Genomic DNA, 17,677 nt, shown 5'->3' on the forward strand with positions numbered 1-17,677 from the left:
GTTATAGACGCTATATGCTGGGGGCTATAAATAGAGCGGCACGTCTCGGATATTTTTAGCCCCTGGGCTGGGCGAATAAAAAAGGGGGGAGTGTCTCAGCCATAAAAGAAAACTTCTGTTCAGGCAGCTAAAAACAAATTGCAAACAATAAAGCCAGGGAGATGAAAGGTCCTACCACACATGTCTCACTGGAACTCCCCAATCAGGTGCCAAAAACTTCAGAGTCCAACCTGGCAAATTGTCAATGAATCGCCCTCTGGGAAAGCTATTCTTCTTGTTGTTCATTCGCCCCCTATCGATTGTTTTTACCTCCAGAAAAGTTCGTATTTCGTATTTGTTTTTGTTAATGGCTCCCGTTGTTGTTTCGGTCATTGATTCGACGAGCATCCAATAAGAGTCGTGTCCTTGTTCTGGTCGCTGCTCCAACTGCTAATTTAATGAAATTCGATTTCATTGTCTGCCACACTTTCTCTATCTCAAATGACCGTCATAAGTTTTCCCAACATCCCCCAGAAATAAATATTAGTATAAATCCTTGTTATTGGTTTCTTTTGGTACGTATACTGTGCATCATGGCGTATGATTAATGTGCACAAATCGCATTAAAGCCTTTCTGCTGCGAATAAAACCTAATCCAGTGTTGGCTTTTTATGGACTCGGGTCTTCTATCTGCCGCATAAAAATATACGATTATTATTACGATTGTGATGTGCACAATTGCGAGCAACAACAATGACTGAAAGCTCTGGGAAATTTTAGCTCAATAACTCAATCAGATTTCGACACAGCAGATACACAAAAAAAAGTGGCGAAAGGAAAGGAACATTTTGATGCATTGCCTAGGCCAAAGAAATACAACAGCCAATTGATATATTATAGAAAGAAATTCGCTAGCGGATGATGAAGTGAATTGTAATACCCTTAACGAAGCACCAGTAATATATAAATTTAAAAAGGAAAACATGAATGATAGCCTGGTATTTTTGATAAATACAGTCATGGTTGCTAACCATTTATTTATTTACTTAAAGCAGCTGAATAACTTTTGTCTACTACGTTTTACTCCTTCTCTCGGTCAAATTACAAGGCAATTAAAAAAGACAATTTCAAAAAATTTAAAGTTTTACTACCTCGTACGTTTCCTCCAAAACTTTAAGGCCATTTTGGTGTAAACACGATTCTCCCAAGCGCATAACAAAGATCGTAAAAGCTCATACTACCCGCAGATAGTGTAATAAAAACGTGTTTTCCCAACTCGCCTTTGGCCAACCCACGCCACGTATATATTACAAAATCGATGAATCAAAGTAAATTACCAGAAATAAATGAGATAAAATATGTGTAAGCGAGGTTGCTACCTGTAAAAGAGGGGCGAAGCTGGTCAGCATTTCCGTTGGTATATTAGCAAGCTGGCAGCTTGTGTTTTTCCATTTTTTTTTTTTTTTTGATTTAGCTTAGCTAAACGCGGGACAGGATAAGCCCGACTAGTTGACCTGGAAGCAACCTGGTAATCGGAGGGGCTTGGCTCAGTGCTAAGCTCTACAGCGGTTGGTAAATGCCACTAAAAATGGTATGGCTGGTATCACACGTTACTCAATCGCACACAAACACATGTACACACACACACACCGCAGGAAATTGAAAAACTTGTATATGCCCGACTTCCGTTTCACCTGGTTCAGCTGCTTTTCAGATCGAGTTGAGTGCGCTGACTAATTTAATAAGGCAACGCGGCGACCTCGCCACTTTTCACAGCCAGACATTACGGAAAAAATGCATACCAAATTATAATAAATTTAGTTGTAAAATAAGGGATCTTAAATTTTTTTTTTAGATTTTTTAGGGACTTTTAACTTAAAATATTGCCCTTTGAATTGCAACATTCCCACAACGTTCATTTTATAAGTAATTTAAAAATCATTTTTGCATCTTAATTTGTTAGTAGATGACTCAAAGACGTTTATTTTCATGTTCTTTGATATTTTGACAAAATAAAAGATGATATATATTTTTTTCGGTGCATGTAGGACATATGCAGGTTCCACCACACAGCCCCCAAATTGCCACTCTATTCTTCGTTAGGTTCTTTTGTTGCTCTCTAAACTTGTTCGTCAGCGTAATCATATAAATATTTCTTTTGTAAGTGTGTTAGTTGGGTTGTATACATGTATGTGGATGGGTGTGGGTTAGTGCGTGCCAAAAAACTTTTGCGTGTCGGGAGTTTATTAAAAACTTGGCCTACTTTTCCCCGCGCACTGCGTATTTTATGTACAATACAAAAAAAATATAACTTTTGTCTGGCCAGCAAAGTGGAATTCACGGTCATTCGCTATACGTTCGGATTGAATTTCCCTGAATTTATTAAGAGATTTTCAGCCTTTTTGACCTTTTTATGAATTTCGCAGGAAATGAAATTTAGGAACACCTTTAAAGGCGATTTGGTTCTTGCCGCCGAGACTTTTATGAGCTCTTGAAACGCCCTAGAGGTTTGACTGTCTGTCGGGCCAGGTTATCTTATTGTTTTGTCAAGAGCTTGGGGCTGGACTTAGACGGGGAATAAACACTGAGAGAAATGACATTTTTAATATTGTAAATTAGTTATTATATTGAAAGATATTATATAATATTTACTATCCACGAAAATATTGTAAGAAATATATTATACCATTTCATTTTAAACCATTTTAGAATTACTTAAACTTAGAAAATTCATAAAATATAGAAAAAGTCTATCTTTATAAACTACAAGATCAATAGAGATTTAAAAAAAAATCTTAAATAACCTATACTTCATATTTTTAAAATTCCACATAAGAAATTTGCTTCAATTTCCTTAACAAAATAACAAAACTTACGGTTTCTGTCATGAAAATTATTTTTGATTAATAGTCTTGTCTCTGATAGGTGTTCCATTTATTATTAATATTTTGTATTCTGTATTTTTTTTCTGTATCGACTACTTGGACTTTGGGTAGCAGGGTAGTGGAGTCCCTGGGGGCAGAGTCCACTTATGCACACATCATTATTAATATGTGCCCCAGTTTGAACTGCCCAGTGGAGCGCTGGTTCCTTGCTGTTTAATTTATCGCCCAACAGGCTAAATATGTTTACTTTGCTCGCTCCTTTGGAAGTTCCACTCCTCCTCTGCCTTTGCCCCTTTTGGCCAGCTCTATTATGGGCATAATAAACTCATTAAAATGCAGCAAGCTGGACAACTGGCGAGCTGTCAATGAAGTCGTGGCCCTGGTCCAGTCCATATGGCCAAGTGGTGGTTCGCCTTGACGGCTTTTGTGGTTAGCATACGCATACGCATTCGAATACGATTACGCATACGCCCCGTTGGCCCACGGCCGTTACTGGCTAAAAGGTTTCTGGCCCCTTCAGCTGTTGTGTTTACATTTGATGGGCGCGAACCTTCACTCCTTCCCTTCTAGGAAAGTGGGTCAATGTGCTTTGGACTGGTTAGTGTCAGTCTACTGCCGATGGCCCCTTTCCTGACCCCTTTCCTGGCCGCAACCTGATCAAGGGCTTTGGCTTTAAGCGGCCACCGTTCGCGTCACCGCCACTCGGAGGTTGCCAAAGTTTTGGCCAGCCTCATCACGTTCCTTAAAGCCATATGTCCGCCTGGCAGATATCAGCCAGCTTTAGCCAGATATCATGCATAAATTGGGCAACAAAATCGATAAGGACATTGCGGTCCTGGTGGGATGGTCGGGTGCGACGGCTCGTAAATTATGCCACGCCCCTGCCATAACGAGGCCAATAATTCAGGGAATAATTCCCGCCACATTTTCTCTTCTGATTTCTCCTTCCCTCTGTTGGGTTTTGTTGGTTTGTTGGTTTGTTGTTTCCTCTGCATGATTATTTCCTTGTTGATGTTGTGGGCCCTAAGGCCAGAGGTCTTTATATATTTTGCCTTTTTATATGTACAGGGGGAGAAAGTATTTAGAATCCAATTTTGTAGGCAAATTTCAAAATATATTTCCAAATAAAAAAGGTTAAGGATTACATAAAAGATGTATCAATTTGTAAAATAGAACAAAAAATTCCAAACTCTATTAAAAAATTTTTCTTTAATGGTTATACTTTTTTCCATATTATTTTTTAAAAATAAACATTTTCGGTCGAAAAGATACAAAATTGCTTATTAATTTTTTTTCACTGTTTGCCAAATATAAATACACCCGTTTATGTTTATGGCTATTTCTGGCATATGCTGAACCAACCCGTCGGCAGCATAAAAACTTGCAGATTCAATGTTTGTGTCCCTTGATTTTTTCAAACAAATTTTGTTTGGCAACTTCATTTCGGCGTTTATTGACAGCGACAACTGACAAACAATGAATGACAAACGGCCGCCCAACAAGAAAGGCAAAGGCAAAAGCAGCCAAATAGCACCAACACGCTGTAACTTTTTATCAAGTTATTAACTTATCTAATTCGATTATGGCCGTGAGCGGGTGTCTGTGTGTGGGTGTACTAGAAGGTGTGTTTGAGCCTGTTTGCCTGTGTGTGAGTGTGTTGGCAGTAGGTCCTGGAGGTCCTGGAGGCAGCCTGTTCGTGTCAGGAGCACCGGCGATGGCGATGGCAATGGCAATGGCAACGTTTACGTAGCAAGCAATTCAATTAGAAATGCGGTAGCAGCAGCAGTAACAAAAACAAAAACCAAGCACCAGCAACAAAACACTAACAACAGTCAAAATGGCTGCCTAGACAAACAGAGAAAATGAAAAGGACAAAGGCAAAATAAGGGGGAGAAAGCAGAGGGGGTGGTCTCGAGGGGGGTGGTGGAGAAGGGACGACTGACAGACAGGCTCTATCAAAAAATGGTAAGCAACAGACTGGCAGGCAGACAGCCAAGGACGGAGCTCTCGCGACTCGTTTATGCGGAAGCTGCTTTGCGATAATGGCTTAAATGGTCTGAAAATGCTTTTCCTAGCCCAGGATATCTCACATTTTCAGGGAAAAGCCCTTACATTTAAACTACCCTAATTATAGCCAATCAAAGGACATCATTTGAGTTATTTTTTATTATTCTTTATTTTAGTTAGGTTACGGAAAATCCGTACAAATCCATACAAAATTAGTTTTGATTGTAAAAAAAAAATGGTTAACATAGCTTTCGGTTTTAATGCTTAAACTGCTTTTATTAAATGTCCTATTTATAAGTAAACACACCTATTACAACAGATGGTTACAATAGATGGTAGAGTTCAACTCATGGTACCCATGGTTTATAAGAATCGATAATAACAACAAACGACCCGTGCAAACATTTCGAAAAACACATGCTTCATAATGGATCACCATTTGCCTACTCTGAAATATGCCTGCGAAATGAGCAATCTACCGCATTCCACATTCAGATTTACAAATTACCAAAACACAATTCCCATACACAAACAACACATTGAAGGAAAAATAAATAATATTATGTGTGTTTATCTCTTTCTCGCAAACGCTGCCGGCGCTTGTCTATGTCAGTTAAATTTTGATGTTTTTGTTGTCAAAGCCCATTAAACTGTCTTCGTGTTGGAGACTCTGGTCCTTTAGCCCCCTAGCCCGTAAACCCAATAGATGGGCCCTTCCCAAATAAAAAAAAAAAAACCAATTCCAAACAAGGGAAAATGGAGGTAAAAAAGTTGGCCATTTGTCTGCCGCTAGCTTTTGTCAGTTATAAAGTTCTAACCTTTATGGAGTGCTGAGCGTGACCAACATTGGGCATATATAGTACATAAATATGCAGACAGGGGTATACACATATGCCTAGCCTTAAGAACAAAATTGAATTTCAGCCATATAAGCAAGGAGAAAGTCAGATTAAGTCTGCTGCTGGAAAGTTATGATACAGAAAATGGGATACCATTATGTCGAGAAAAAGATTCATTTGCTATGCAGAGTCTAGACGGGAAGAACATTATAACCGAAAAGTACTGAACTTTTAAGACAAGTCAGATTAAAAATGTTGGCATTTTGAGAAGAACGAAGATTAATTGGAGAGAAAATAAAGGTCTCAAAGTTGTAAGACAAGTTATGTAACTTTATTCAATTCATATAAATTCCAAGAACGATTAATACTGATAATGTTGACAATTTTAATGAGCTCTTCAGTTCCTTGAATTAACAATAGCCTTTTCGTTTGCCTACTTTTAATGACATTCCTTTGTGTTCGGATTGGCAATTGATTGCCAAGAACCAACAGCAAAGAGCAACAAAAATGGTCAAAATATGATAAAAACAAGTTGGCCATCGCTGCTGTTTTCCTGCCTTCCCAACCCGAACCCAAACCCAAACCCAAACCAACCATCGGCCATCGAGAGTTTTCCAATCAAACTTGTACTTTGGGCCAACGTTATTGAAAGCAGCTTAATGCGCAAGTAAGCTGTCCATTATTCCGCAACATGTTCGTGCCAACAAAAGCATTCAAATTTGGCCAGTAGGTGTAGCCAAGGTCGAGGGATTTGGGATGGGGAAATGGGTGGGGCCTTTGCTCATGCATTATGCGCATTGTTTGTCAACTGACAAAAGCAACTTTTATGTTGTTCAAAATTTGGTTATCAGCTTGGCAAAAAACAAGAAAGAAAGTACCTTACCAGTAGACTACCTCATGGGGATCCGAAATTTTCTTTTCCAAGAGTGGGCGAACGCATAAATCACGCAAATAGGCGGTTTTGGAGAAGGGGACGAAAGGTGCCTGTCCTGTCGTACGTGAAACTGCATAAATATGATTGATATCGGAACAATGGCAGGACCTTGTAGCATTCTCAGGCAATAACAACTTCAATTATGTACCAGGGGGTTATAGAGAGGGGCAAGTAGGAACCTCTATATCATCGGGCTTCGAAACACCATAAATGCCCAAAATGTCGCATTGTTGCGCTTGGATTGTGACGAATAAAAGCGAGACAATGGGCCCAGGGCGCTGAATGGTAAGCGTTTTTAGGGGGCAGGAGCTGGAGCTCTTCTCTCATTGTTATAGCAACAATTTTCTTTTGGAAATTCGCCAAGCGAATAAAAAACAGGCGGCAGTTTGACTCCACCCTCCCAAACGAATCTCCTGCCACCCACTTAAGCTTTAAACTTAATGTTTGCTAATATAATTAAGCGATTTGAAGATCCTTCACTTCACTCAAGGATTTTTAAATTAATTTCTGTTGTCTTGTTGGTTTTAATTCCCCCTCCCATTTTATTTGTTCCTCGGTCGTTCTTTTTTCGACTGCTCGTATATTATCCATCCGCCCTGTAGGTCTGACTTTAAGAGCTGCTCGAAATGAATGAAACATTTGTGCGTTTTAGTATGCCGAAGAACAAGGAACTTGCACTGAGAAAAAATATCTTATCCACATCATTGCGTACTATTATTTTCAGAACTATTCAAACACTCAAACGATTCTCACAATTTTCAAGAGATATCTTTACGTTTCTTTCTTAATTTAGGTTTTTTAAACATTCCGTTTTTATGAATGAATGAAATAATCTTTAAAATAAATTCATGAACAAATATCACTTACTTATGTCTTAAACTTAAAAATATAATACGAGTATTATTTAAATAGAAAGGGCAAAAAACTTAGCTTGAGTTTAGAAGAAATATATATTATATGTATATATCTCACCTAAGTTACAGTCCTATAACCCTTCGGTATTTCTTGTACACCGCGAATTCTTCAGAATTTTTTGGCCGTGCACAAACACACACGAAAACTATCACCATAAAATCAGCAACAACAATGAACAGCTCATGCAAAATGCAAGAAAATGCTGAATAAATCAGGGGAACTGGCCAGGGGGGACGAGGGTTTCCCAACTGGCAGCTGCCAACGGCTGCAGGAGCAAATTAAAGACCCCATCGAGCTTTAAGCCGCCGGCCTGGCTAACTGACTACCGACTACTCGCCATGTCCTTTCGGGCCAAGACTTCCTCCGCTGACTGACGACCGACTGACTGAGAACGACAAGGACACCGCCAAGAGTTAACTAAATGCTCGACAGTTGCTACAAACGGCAAACAGAAAGGATGTTGGAGTGGGTGGGATGGGAGTGCCCCGAAGAGGAGGAGGAGGTGGCCAAGGCCAAGTCAAGAGGCATCTCTTGGCGCAGTGCTTCCGCTGTTGTCATTCGCTTAAAAGTTTATTCCTCGCCTGCCGCTGACAGGCACAAGGCAAGTTGAATCCTCGCCAGTCGCCAATCGCCAGTCTTTGGTGCTCCCTCCTTGGCCCAAAAGCTTTTTGGCCTTATATCCGGTGCCGCAACACTTCCTGTTTACAATTTAAACTAATAAGCAGCCAACGAGGCTGCCAACAAGAACGCAGTCGAGGTCCTTGGTCCTCAGTCCTCAGTCCTCGCAGCCGGCATCGTTTTCAATTTTCATTCTAACGCCCATTTATTTCACTTTTGCCCGCTCTTCTGGCGCCTGATCTCTTTACATATTCAATAAATTGAAATTGACATTTGGCGTTGCAGGGGGCAGCCTTCTGATGTATATCCTGCTATAACCAAACACATATGAACACAGAGCATCCACTGGCAGGACGGCATCCATCACTCAACGAAATCGTTAAAAAGGAAAAAGGGGAACAGTTAAAAAATTATATTCACTAACCGAACATATAAAATGTAAACATGCCAATGTGGTACAATAATAAAAAACTATTTTACAGAACAGAACATTTATTTTGGACCGTTTACTAAAATATCTAATATGTTTTATAATTTAAGAGTTATAATAAAGAACCTTTTTACGTCCCAAATTTTTTTATGATTTTCATCATAATTATCTTCAGTTTCCTACGATCAGTTCTTAAAAATAACATTCTTTTCTTTAACAAGTGATTCTTTTATATCGACACACATTTTAAGAACTGTACTTTAATAAATGCAACAATTTTGTATAAGGGTATAGCTTAAAAAAGTATTATTATGTTCTAAAACGTGTTTTCTAGTGTACGCCACCATAGCCATCAAAGTGTATGAAAATTGTAGTCTTTTTGAAAGTTATAAAATGTTTTTTCTAGTGTACGCCACCATAGCCATCAATATTTGCAGTTATCATGGCTAGCAAACAATAATCGGCAAACAGAAATCGAAGAAACTACGCCAGTTTGCCCAGAGCAGAGGCATATATATGATTGCACCAGACGACCCAAACACTTGATTAACCCGATGAAACCCAATGCATAGCAGGCCAATTCATTAGGCTGCCCCACTTAAAGCTGCTCAACCAGAGCGATTTGTGCACTTTTCAGCCGCCTGAGGAATGGCCACTTGTTGGAGGCCAATTAACTTGGAGGACCGAAAGTGTTGCGCCTGCGAGTGCCAAAGGAAGCTGGCAAATATGTGCAGATACTCCACATAAAGAAGGTAAAAGCGCAATCAAAACGTCAGTTCAACAATAAATTATGTGGAAAAGTTTTTTTTCGGACTGGCAGGCTTTATAGCCATAAAAATGTTCATTTTGCCTAAGAACTTTTGAACAGCGCCAGCTATTTTTAATAATAATTATGACCGTAGAGGAGGGAACTGTCAGTCTGTCAACGTTTTTGCGAGGAGATGAGGACTGCCTGCCATTGTCCTGGCAGCCTGAAGAGAACCTCACAATGTTTACGTTATCTCATTTAACACTTGAAAAACTTTTCCACACACACTCTCACTTGTTTGTTCTGTCTGAGTGTTTGCCGCTTTTCCAAGTGGCCTTCCCCTATCCCCCTACCACCACTACCACCTCATCTTGTCTGGCGGCGCATTTGCACATTAACAGTGTGAAAAATTATGATTGAGCCATAAAACAGTCAGCTGCGCCCACCAGGTTTGCTTAGGTCCTCCAGAGACTTGTCACATGCGTGAGTTCTCGTGAGTGTGTTTCTCGGGGACTCGGCGGGTCGAGAGTCCCATCTGTCCTGGGGAAAGTTTTGTTTTTTTGGGGGCCTGGGAGCTGGGGAAGTAAAAACAAAAGGAAATTTTCACTTTGTCCCGCTTCCGCTGCTTGCATCATCTTCTGACATTTTCCATTTTCCTGCTCTGCTTGAGCAAACAAAGTTAACCGGGCGATGCTTGCTCCCCGAGGAGTCGCAATTAAGCGCCAAGCTACCTAGAATTTTCCCCTTTGTTTTTCACCACTTTTTTTTGTGTGTGCACAGAGAAAAACATAACATTGTTAGTGCCGCCTTGCCATTCGTATTTCCACTTAACAGAGTAATATCACTAGTGTGCAAATATTAATATAATAGACTTGCACACATCATGATCAAAATATTTATTCAATCTCTAAGGAGTTTTAAGAACTAATAGATCAAGTGGAGTTGTAAAGTACTTCATTTTTCCAAGAGCATAAAAATACATACTCCCATTTCAGTGTATAGGGAAAATGTAAGCATTACTTTTCATGGTATACTTAAAGACATCATTCCGACAATAATGATTTAAAAGTTCCAGCTATAAGTGTTTAGAACCACAGTTTAAAGATCTGTCTGTATTTAAAAACTATATCTTGTTTAAATCGAAATATATTATCTTCAAAAATCTTTTTAAAACATCCAGAACCCCTGACAATAGTGATTTATAATCTCTAGTTATATCATACACCTAACAATAGCAATAAATGTCTTTATAAAGTTTTTAGTTTGAGTGTCTATCTGTAAAAGAATGACTATACTTCATTTAAAACGTACAAAACCATTAAATATAAAAACATTTTTAGAAGATACAAATAAAGGTCACAAGTATTAGACATTTGGTTAGGAAGAAATAACAAATTGATGTCCAATTCCGAGAATATTTTTCCCCGGTGCCCGTGTGTGTCACTTTCTTGCAGGGTATCAATAATGAATGAGCCAAGTCCTGCGGAGTCGTTCCCATTGACTTGGCCCTGTCCATTAATAATCCAGAAGGCATATAAATCAATCATGCGACAAGCTGATAAACATCCAATAGCTATACAAATATGTATTTGAGTGCTTGGCGCGCATATTGGTATCCGCGTATGTTTACACTAAAACACGTCAACATTTGTGCAGGACAGTCGAACGTGTCGAGTAATTCGGGCAATACTGCAGTACCATTTATTGGATTTCATGCCTCCGTGCGAGGGAGGCCAAGCTGCCATCTATTTTTAGTTTTCCGTAACTGCGCAACAGTTGGAGCTGAAGCTGGATCTATTTATAGTCCCCAAAGAGTGGTTGGCGAAAAGCTTTCCGCAGGATAATTCCGGTTTTGCATGGACATGACGCTCTTGAGCCGCAGAGAGATAAATATAAACACTCTAGAAAGCAAAGGTGGATTTCGATTGGAATTGCGAATACATATGTGAAGTTTTATATTACAAATAACATAATACATGTGAAGTCTCTATCAACTACCATCTGTAATAAAATCACTTTTAAAAACGCCTAAAAGTATACTTTAACCTTTACAACAAAACAATTATTTCACATTGCTATTATTGCATACTTTTAGACACTTTGTAAATTGATTTGAAATAACTGAAGAATTTCATTGTTTCGAAAAAATTTAGACAACTTTTGAATGCAACTGCATCTTTAATTTCACTTAAATACTCTGAAAGTGAGATTTACAACAAAGTAATTTCTTCGGACTACTATTGTTGCATACTTTTAGACACCTTTTCAATAGATTTCCAACTTAAAATTGTATTTTACCGAAAGTTAGAAACATACTATGTTTCATACTTCCAAAGTTCAACCCTTTGAAAGGTCATAAGCAAGTTTTCCTTAGATTTCTTAGATAATAACAGCCAACATGTTTCTCCACTCAAATTTTCGTGTATGTAGTTCACAACTTTTGCTTAAGCATTGCTGAAATTTTAAGACAAATCTTAATTATATCCGAAGGTCTCCCTTGACAACTCTTGACTTTTCCGGCGTGCTTTGGCCCGGGAAATTCCATTCGGCTGCTAAGTATGCCATGGTTAATAAACAAACCTCTTCGTCCTGCTGGTTGAGTTGACAAATCCGGTTCCTTGAAGGGTACATTTCGCTGCCATTCTCGGGCCGTTTGTTGTGCTGCCTCAGAATGCCAGTGCACCTGTTCGTTCTTAGCCCCCTCCACTCGGGTACAATATGCAATGTCTGTGCCTCCATTCTGCTCCACTAGAAGTGGAAAGTATGCAATGCTTCTTTGCATTTCAAATGTCTAGAATGGAGCCTTCGAGTCGGGGGCTTTAAGTGCTCGCGGGTGGGCTTACTCCGCCCAGCTTTTCCAGCTGTTCTCGTACTACCCTTAACCCATTTCATCGTCGTCTTTCTCCAGTCTCCGCTGTTTTTTTTCCTGGTGCGCACAATTACACAGCAACAATAAAAATAAAAAAAGAAGTAGCAAAAGCTTTGGCCCGTAATCAGAAAAACGTAAAAATTTCTACAACCAGGTAACGAAAATATTTGAAATTGCTTTTTGCCTTTGCCACCCCGTTGAAGGACCTTCCCTCCCCATCTTCTCCCAGATTTTCCCATAGCCTTTGCTTTGGCATTCCGTCTGCCTAATGGCGTATATTTTAGGTTCGGTTTCTTTCGTCCTGTCTTATTTATTTTTTTCCTGTCGCTTTTCCTCACTTTTCCGATGTTGAGGACCCATCTCAGTTGACATTTTTGTTTTGCTCTGGAACGCTAGAGCGCAGCGTCTTGATAAGGTTAATTGCCCATTTCTGTCATACCCTTCATAACTCAATGGGCTTGCTAATAACTCCTTCGAGGACCCTTTGATGTGGCGAGGATGCTTCATCTCCAGCGATGAGGGTATTTTCGATTCGATCTGGGATTCCCTTGGCTCTGCTCACATATCTCACCGTCTTTTGGCTGTCGCACATATCGAATTCTGATTTGACGCTCATCGTCGGCGACATAACACAAATATTTGGGAACACAGCAGGCGACAACATTTTGCGACATTTCTGCCAAAGGTCATCGGAAATTGGGAGGGTTTCGGGGGAAACTCGATATTCACATATCGAGCTTATGAAGTATACTTATTGTCGCATATTAGAGCAATATGAATTGAATACCGAATGTAAGTGAGCTCATTGACATGGCAACTTTGCCGAGTCTTAGTAGTTCAATACTAAAAAGGACCCATAAAGTCCTTTTTGCCCAAAACCTATTATAACAAAGCCAAATGGGATCGCATTACTAATGCCTTTCCTTCAAAAAGAATGCCCAAATTTAATTTCATATTTAATGTCTCCTATAGATTATATGAAATGCAAAAATTGCTAAACTTTTAAAAAGTTAAAGGTTTTTTTTTAAATTTATGAAAAAATTGGTTATAACTATTTAGAATATTACGAAAACTTATAAACAGTGAAAGTTTATAATGATATGCCACCAATCAATTACTTTTTATAAAAATACCTGATAAATAAACAGTGTGGCTTACACTCGCCTTTTTTACATGCAGTTAAATTATTTAAATCTGTAAGTATTCCTTTTTTTGACATATATAGATTAAATACCCAAACAACTACAAAAGGCAATATGCGCTTACTTTGGTTTACATAAATCCTGGCTAAAAAAATTCCCATCAAACAAAATAAATTCAACCAAAAACAAATAACATACATCTTTACGGTTTCTCATATTGCGAAATACAATATATTGCCTTTATTTGATTGTGACTTTTTCTTCTTCAATTTCAGGAAAATTGTCGGAAATAAAAATTTGAAAGCAATAAAGTTGTGGTTTTGCAACTAAACATTTTGTTTGTTTTCTGCACACATTTGTTGGTTTTTTTTTCTGGCTCAGAACCCATTCCCTAAAACACTGACCACAGAAACCACAACAATTGCAGCTGGCAAACAAACAAGTGATGTCAAAAACAATTCAAATGTTTCGAAACAAAAAAAAAGAATTACCCAACAATAAACTAAAAATAATTAGAAGTAAGCAAAGTTGTGCTGTCATCAAAAATAAACATTTTTCTTGCAACCATTGGCGTAGAAACAAATTGAAAGACAACTTGTTTGTAACCTTTATGCAAAACAGCAGCGAAAAAGTCAAAAGTCACGGCGCCCGAGAGTGATTTTAATAAAATGTCCACGAAAAAGCCTTTGAAGTTGTCCACATTCAATTGGCGAGTCCAAGGACAATGTTTTGAGGGTTCAAATGGGGTGCAGGGATTTTTGGTAGGGGGCGTTGCCTGGACAAAGAGCCATAAAGCACACAAGTGGCGCACGGCGAACGGAAGTGAAATGGAAATTATGATAAGAAGTTCGGAGGCATTCGGAACTGGACAGTCATTAGAATGGAACTGGAGCGCCGAATTATGTAGTCAGCGAAAAATAAAAAAATAAACAGTGAGCGAAAAGGGTTAAAAAATATTTCTCGATGTTAAGTGCTTCATTTAATTAACAAAGTTGACATGAAAGCCCGACCCCAAACCAATGTCATCCCGCAGTTTTCGTTCTGTCCTTTTAGCAATACCCTAACTGATGGTAGGGGACTAACATCATTAGTGGCAAGTTTTCCTTAACCCTTTGAAGATTATTTTTGGAATCGATTGTTATTGGCAGCGAAGAAAACTTTTCACTGCCTTAAGGTTTATTTTTAGAACTGATTGCTTAGAAGGTATTATAATCACATTTAAGGGTATCCAAAGGAGCAATTTCGGATAGGTTTACCTTTATTTTGCCTCTTAATTGTTTGCCTTTGAAATGGAGCAGGCTGAACAGATGGCACCACTTGAATCGCGGCACTCATACGCCAGGTGGGCCACAATGGAATTACTTTGGTTAATTTGATTTGAAATTTGCATTTCCATAGATACGAATGTGCACGTGTATTCGTGCGTTGTTGACACGGATTTTGCATAAATTTAATTAGGGATCCATGGCTAAACAGTTGCCAAATTGGAGATGAGTTTTAATTAACTGTGGCTGTGCCCCACACCCATCCAATGGCCTGTTGCTGTTTTTGTTCGGCATATGTGTGTGCTATCCTATTGTATATCCCACTAGGAGCCCCCGAACCATCCAACCATCCCATCCAAACACCCAAAGGCCATAAAAACAACAGCTGCACATTTCGCAGACACATGATATACGGCAGCAAATTGGACGACATATTCCATATAATACGCGTAATACTCGTGTACGTGGCCATAATAGTTTGCCGCGATAAGGAAGCGGTCAATAAAGTTGCCCGAGGCCACATCATCAAAACATTACGGCCATCTCTCGCCCTGCGTCAATATTTGTCTGCCTTGATTAAAGAAAATATACGTATGATTTCGACTTTTCGGGATTTATCCCGTCAAATGCATCGGTAGCTAAGAGCGAACTTAAATATTGATTTGCCCAAAAATTGCATAAATACTTTATGGCCGATAATAAAACTGATTTGCTTTTCCCAAATCGCAATTTCGCGCGCTCTGTCCGATGTTATTAGCCATGAATCAACTTTCAGCTGGACCTTCCCAACTCCCGATGGCCCTCAGGTGTTAATAATATATGTATATCGCACATACATATGTTAGCCATGAATATTTCACTGGAGTGTGTGATCGTGTGTGTGTGGAATTCACGGGTTTTAAATTAATAATGAAGACTGGCGTCAATAACTAAAAGGCAATGAATGCTTTGCTTGTTATCATTAATTGCATGGGAAATGTCGCTGGCAGATTGTCGATTTATTAACCATTTTCCCCCGAATTCAAGGACTCACCTGGTAAATAAAGACTGGAACTCCTTTTTCCTTTCTGCTGCGCTCGAGGTCCTTTTTCCCCTTTAACTTTTATGGCTGCATAAATTGACACTCTGCTTGTTCTTACCAGAACTCGGAATTTCTGATGGAAATTTCAACTGAAAGTTGCTGCTCCTTTAGGTTTTTTTTATGCGGAAATTTTTTGCAATATTTATTTTAGCATCATTTTCAGTTGTGCACTTTTCGTATTTCGGTTTTCGTTTCTCGCTTTCCGTTTCAAACTTGAACAAAACATTCAGAAGCATACTTAATGGGGCATGACCAAGGCCGAGATCGTAAAATGAATGGTTATGGTCTAGTTCCCCCAAGTGCAGTGTGGTGTAGTGTGTCCTGTGTTCTGTATTCCATGTGTCCACTTCTCTAAGTCCTATATGGTGTGTGGTATATGGGTGTCCTATGTGTGCAACAGTTGTCGGGGGTTTTTAGTGGGGAAAATGGTTTCGGGCAAATGGATTTTTATTTTATTGCCTGGCAGTAAAAAGCGAAACTGCAGGCCGCGCAACAGTTTGCAATTATGTGCAAATGCAGCGTGACATAAACGGGGCGTATACCGTCGTTTTGGCCCTTTTATCCTTGGTCCTTTGGCTGCAAGCAATTTCCTTTTAATTGCTCCTGCTGCTGCTGCTACTGCTCCACCTCTCACAATTTAATTCAATTCAATTTGTTTTAGTTTGGTCAAGTTTACTTTGCCTGGCTTCGTTTCGTTACGTTTCGTTTGATTTCACTCGCGCACTCACTTTCACACTTTTCTTTTTTTTTGGTCTAGGAGGATTGGATTGGCTCCTGGTGGTGCTGATGGTACTGATTGCTCGGCTTCCGACTCTGGAATCTGGACTTCCTCTGGATCCGCTGCTTGAATGGAGCTACTACCTTCAGCGACGCCTGCCCACAGCGAACTGAGCTGCTCCAGTTTCGGGCTTCGCCTTATAAGCCACTGCGTGTCGCATCCATCGCACTGTTGCTGCTGCTCCTGTGCTATCCTTAATGCGAGTCCTGCCGAGTCCTCGCCAGTCCTTCCAGCCAGCCGTTGTCCTGTGATAAGAGCTGGCGTTGGTGTGCGTGGCAGGAGAGAGAGAGAGAGCCCAACACAGGCACGGAGAGAGAGAGAAAAGCTCGGAGAGGGGTCAGTTCCGTGCGATGTTTTTGGCGTCGGGTCCCCAACATCCCAACTCTCTTCAACAAAGCTCGACGGGGAGTTCATCCGTTATAAACATTTGAATTTCAAATATCACATTTCTTCCTAAATCTGACACATTTTTTATGACAAATTCAGAATGTTTAACATAAGTTTATGCCAACATTCTCTTGAGCAGTAGTCACAGAATTTTTAAAAAGGTTTTACCAGATTTTTTCGGTAGAAAGTCTTTTAAAAAAGGGAACATTTACATTATGAATTTGTTATTTTTCATTACAATTTCATTTTAACTTCATAATTGATTATTTTTAATTTATTTCAAGAAAATTTACTTAAAATATAGTTTCGAGTGAATGCCATATTTGTCTCAACTAAATATTGTTTTTACAATAATAGAGTTTAATATAAAAAATGGATTTTGTTTATTTTATACGTTCTCTACATACATATAAACCAAATGGAAATTTTTTTAACGCCCTCAAGATATAAGAATGTTGTAATAAAATGGGGAAAATTTCTATTATAATTCAATTCGTTAATAGAAAAATAATAGATAATTTCTTAAAAATTTTGTCAATCCATGAAATATTTCTTTACTCTACAAATTTTATTACATTGAATATTATTATATTATTGTAAGGAACTATCATTCAAAGGCGCTGTCGTGAATAAAACCCTTTTTGCCTTTTCCCCATCTCTTACTATGTTTTTCCCATCTCGAAGGTCTGGGTTGGTCATGAATGAACTCCCTCCTGTTGCATATGTTTCCATGGCCATGTAGTGGTGAGGGGTTCGGATTTGGCCTAGAAATGAAACATAGAATCAGCCCAATAAGCCAC

The 17,677-nt window shown here is 39.1% G+C and overlaps 1 protein-coding gene across 3 annotated transcripts in view; it reads right to left on the reverse strand.

Moving 5' to 3' along the window:
• unc-13-4A (BAI1 associated protein 3) overlaps positions 1-16,697 on the reverse strand; it is a 56,919-nt gene extending 40,222 nt beyond the window's left edge. Inside the window, exons 1-2 of one of the 3 annotated variants that reach the window (XM_036815666.3) lie at positions 16,441-16,697; positions 15,665-15,924 (exon numbers count right to left, since the gene is read on the reverse strand). The gene's annotated coding sequence lies outside the window, so the exon portion shown is untranslated. Of the gene's footprint in view, positions 1-15,664 lie in introns of all 3 variants that reach the window. The other 2 variants (XM_036815665.3, XM_065864103.2) reach the window with 2 other exon arrangements.
• Positions 16,698-17,677: the final 980 nt, after the last annotated feature.

This window comes from Drosophila suzukii, chromosome 3, assembly GCF_043229965.1.
Source record: "Drosophila suzukii chromosome 3, CBGP_Dsuzu_IsoJpt1.0, whole genome shotgun sequence".
NCBI lineage: Eukaryota > Metazoa > Arthropoda > Insecta > Diptera > Drosophilidae > Drosophila > Drosophila suzukii.